We start from the raw sequence: 4,526 nt of genomic DNA, 5'->3' as shown, positions 1-4,526 counted from the left end.
AGAAAATGGATTAGTTATGATGGTGGTGGAAGTGGAGGTGATAGGGGTAGGGGAAAGAAGAGATGCTATTACATGTATTTAGAATAGGGATAATGAGAGAAAAATGGGCGATGATGATGGTAGGTAATGATAATGAGAAAGAGAAATGGTAAAGAGAATGTGTGGGTAAATTTATAATTTTATAAGAAAAGATAGGGATTTTTCCATGAAAAATTTAACAATTGACTAAATAAATTAACCATTGACTTAACATTTGGATCTTTTTGTCAAATAAAATATAATTTTTGGGGTCATTTTGTCATTTAATATTTTTTAAGCATAATTTTATTAAAATCGAAATCTTTCGAGTGTCAAAATGACACTTTTTAATTTTGATATGGAGAGAAAAATGGTGTAGGACGGCGTTATGGAGTGCATGGGTGCTTTACGCGAATGTGGTGTCAGGATCAAAGAAATCAGACGGTTTGATTTTAGGCTAGGTAATCGGACGGTCCGATTTAAGGGGAACAAATCAGACTGTTTGATTTGCGTCCTCCCAGCCACGTGCCGTGCATGCGTTGTCCCCTCAGCGGTGCCCCTTATACCAACATGCCCCCTATCCTGATCCCACTCTCTCCCTCCAAAGTCGCTTTCTTCCTTACCCACCTAGCCACTATTTTCTCCCTTCTTCTTCTTCACCACTTTAATTTCTTCTTCTTCTTCAGTTAAAAAAAATTACAATGCCAAAAAATAAAAATATAAAGATGTTGATCATCTTGAACTTCATATTATCAATTATCTCTGCCATTCTGATTATGTAAGTTTGTTTTTTAAATTTTTTTATATTTCAGAATTATTATTAGTATTGTTAAAAATTTAAGAACATATGTTTAAATGATATATGTTACAAAATTATACCTATTATTGTTAAAAATTTAGGAATATATATGTTATAGAATTATTATTATTGTTAGAAATTTAGGAATATATGTTTAAATAATAGTTTGAAATATTTATGTTTAGATTTAGTTAGTAAATATTTTAATCAATGATAATGTTTGAATTAGACTAATATGATAGATTACTAAAAAATATATGTTTAGAATTTTTTGTAATAATTTTGGAAATTATAATTAATTAACTTTAGAGTTACGTTAATTGTTGTATAATTTTTTGTAATAATTTTGGGAATTATGATTAATAATTAGGTTTTGTAAAATATAATATATTTTTGTTCCGGTAATAATTATTTATTTATTGTTAGATATTTAATTGACATAAATATATTATTGTAGTTGAGGTTTTAATAAAGTGGAACATTATTAGTTAAATAAGAATTGGATTTATTTTGGTATTTTCAATAATTAATGATTATGGTTAGATACTTAGTTAACATGTTTTGTGTAGTTAAATTTGGAAATTTTTTAATAATGATAGTTAAATAATTGGTAGGTTAGTTGTATTTATGCATGCATGCTAGTTACTAAATTAGCTAAACCTATGGTAAATTTAGCAATAGTCTAATAAATTAGTTACTATTATTAGAAAATTATTAACTTTTAGTAGTGATTAGTAATTATTATTAATTTACTAATAGTTTGTTATATTTTTGTAGAGTTCACGGAATGTGACATGTAACCACCTACTGTCTTCGGATTGGTACAATCATGTTGTGGAGGAGCATTTACAGTTTATTGGTTTTTATCATGTTTTTCAGATTGGAATAGTTCAATGTCAGAAAGTACTGGTAAATGCTTTAGTCAAGAGGTGGTACCCAGACACACACACATTTCACCTTTCGGTTGGTGAGTGTGCTATGACACTGGAAGATGTAGCTGTTATTCTTAGTCTTCCGACAAACGGTCTTCTAGTGATATGAGTGACTATGAGTAGTCATGAAACCTTAGAGGTTGAATGTTTACACCATTTTGGGGTTGCACCTAGAAAGTCAGACTATAAAAGAAGCTTCATAAAATTGGTGTGGCTTCGGAATTTAAAAGAACGTTTACAATTGATTGATGAGAATAGCATTCAGAGGTACGTGAAGTGCCACATTATGTTATTATTTGGGACGATCTTGTTTAGAGACAAGTTTGGGAAAGCTGTGCACTAAATATTTCTGCCTTTGCTTCGTGATTTTGGCAGTATTGAACAGTATAGTTGGGGATCCGCATGCCTAGCACACTTGCACAGGGCGTTATATAGGGCATCTCGTTTTGAATGCAAGGAAATCGATGGTCCACTGACACTTCTGCTAGCTTGGGCTTGGATCCGTCTACCACATCTTGCGCTGGTTCCTAGGCAACCCTGCAGTTTTCCGCTTGCGAAATAGGTAACATTATCGACTTACATCGTATCTTCATATTTAGAATCCAATTGTGTTAATGAAATAAATCATATTAGGTGGCATAACTGGGAGCGTGGAGATAGACGCTATAGATATCTTAGTCTTTCTCACTTTAGGAAGTCATTGGATGATCTTCAGAAAGGTCAGGTTTGTTTTCATTAAAGACGTATTTGTTTCGGGTTTAGTGTAATTATTATTTGACTTGTAATCATTTGTTTATTTTATTGTGTGTAGTTTGTGTGGGAGGCCTATGGTATTGATCACATTGAGCCAGACATAATTCCTACAGACATCTACATGCACTCAGTTGTGTGGAGCGCTATGGTGCCACTGGTATCATTTGAATGCATTGAGTGGCGTGCAACCAATTGGTTTAGGCAACAGTTTGGTTTCATTCAGGGAGTTCCTCATCAAGAACGAAGTCTGGACAAGGCATACAGGAAAGTCCTGACTGGTCCTAAGAATCTTGACTAGGCCACAGCCACGACTCATTCATTTTGGGTGATGCAGTGGACAAACAGGTATAATCACGTTCTTACTGAGCTTCCCGTGCCTCCACAGCATCCCTTAGAGATTAACATGTATTGGTACCGTACAAAATATGGCAACCACTTGAACTTTTCGGGTCTTGTGGTGCAAGAGAATAATGAGGGTAATCCAGTTAGGGATGATGACAATCAAGAGCAGGAGCCACAGTCACCACCACCTCCACCTCCACCTCCACAAGAACAACCACAGTCCTCGATCCCATATGTACCTCAAACACAGTTTACCCTGTCATACCCATTACATCAGCAGTATTGGAGTACTCCACAGTTTGACACAGGAGATGGAGCTTCTTTTAGCCAGTTACTTGGGTTCATGGCTGATGGAGGTTCACAATCTAGCCATCAGCCTGATATGATGACAGGTAGGTATTCCTTGGATGCGAACCATCCATGCTGCACTTCCTCGGGTACTTCTAGAGGGCTAGTATTTAGAGACTCTAGTAGGAGTGACGGTGGTCAAGGAATTCTTAATAGTCAAAACCCACGACGTGTTTCAATGGTCTAATTGAAGAAAATGCTAAGGCAATTAAGCAAGAGACTAATGACTATCTAGTAGAGCAACTAGATAATGAGGATGACGAGGAGGATAAAGATGAGGATATGGATGAGGATGAAGAATCCCACAATGATGACTCTGATCATGGTGATCATGCAGGTCCTAGTACATGTTTACTATTTTTGTCAATTGATTATATTATATTCGTATTTGGTAGCTCTGTTGATTGATTATATTATATTCATATTTGGATGTTTTGTTGTTTCATTATATTATATTCATGTTTGGATTGTCTATTTAATTAAATTATATACAGGTGAGGCACGAACTCCAGATGAGACAGGCAAATGCTACAATCTTAGGGTTGATCCGTCACATCGTAGTGCTAATCGAGTCACCCCGTCTGTGTTCAAGAGGGCTGCCAAAAAGTGCAAGAGTTTTGTGAAAGATGTAAACTGGACAATGAGAAAGTAGTTGTGGTGCACTTAACGTTTTTTGTGTATCATTTAACTTTTCTATATCTCATTTAACTTGTCTATGTATCATTACTATGCATGTGATAGAGTACTTGATAAAGTCACAAATGTCATAGAGTAATTTGATAAAATACAATGTTTCAAATATCATAGAGTGTTTGGATGAAATATAAAGTCGCAAATGTCATAGAGTAAGCAAGATGAAATGTCATGGAGTACTTGGATAAAATGTAAATGACATAACTCTACTGAGCATTATTGCCGGCACTTGCACCTCCTGATTGACGGCATCTAGCTACTACGGCTGTGGCCCTCAGCCCCACATTGCCTACATCGCCTAGGAACACGTAACATACGTGTGTCCATCTCTTTCAAGAAACACTTCATATTTGGGCGACCTTTGATAACTCGTCTCAAGAACGGATTTAGTATAAATCGAGGACCGTTGTAAGCAGGCCATGTAGTAGGATTCCTAAACCTAGCTCGGTATATCATTCGAACTTGGTCCATCTTATAAATATCATGAACATACACTTGTCAATCTAGCCGTTGATTTGCAAAATATGCAAACACATGTCGACATGGAATTCAGTCAATCTGGAACTCGCCACAGTCACATCATTGTCGACGGAGGTCAATGGCATACTCCACTCCACTTGGCATCTCACGCACTTCAAATA

At 35.6% G+C, this 4,526-nt stretch overlaps 1 long non-coding RNA gene across 1 annotated transcript in view; it reads left to right on the top strand.

The window, feature by feature from the left end:
• The window catches only part of LOC110269620, a 6,494-nt gene extending 2,547 nt beyond the window's left edge, over positions 1–3,947 (top strand). The window contains exons 2-5 of the long non-coding RNA XR_002358391.1: positions 1,595–2,311; positions 2,383–2,468; positions 2,561–3,529; positions 3,687–3,947. This is a non-coding gene — a long non-coding RNA (uncharacterized LOC110269620). The remainder of the gene's footprint in view (positions 1–1,594; positions 2,312–2,382; positions 2,469–2,560; positions 3,530–3,686) is intronic.

This window comes from Arachis ipaensis, chromosome B03 (genome assembly GCF_000816755.2).
Source record: "Arachis ipaensis cultivar K30076 chromosome B03, Araip1.1, whole genome shotgun sequence".
NCBI lineage: Eukaryota > Viridiplantae > Streptophyta > Magnoliopsida > Fabales > Fabaceae > Arachis > Arachis ipaensis.
Note: the sequence above shows the minus strand (reverse complement) of the source record. Positions and strands in the feature narration are given on the sequence as shown.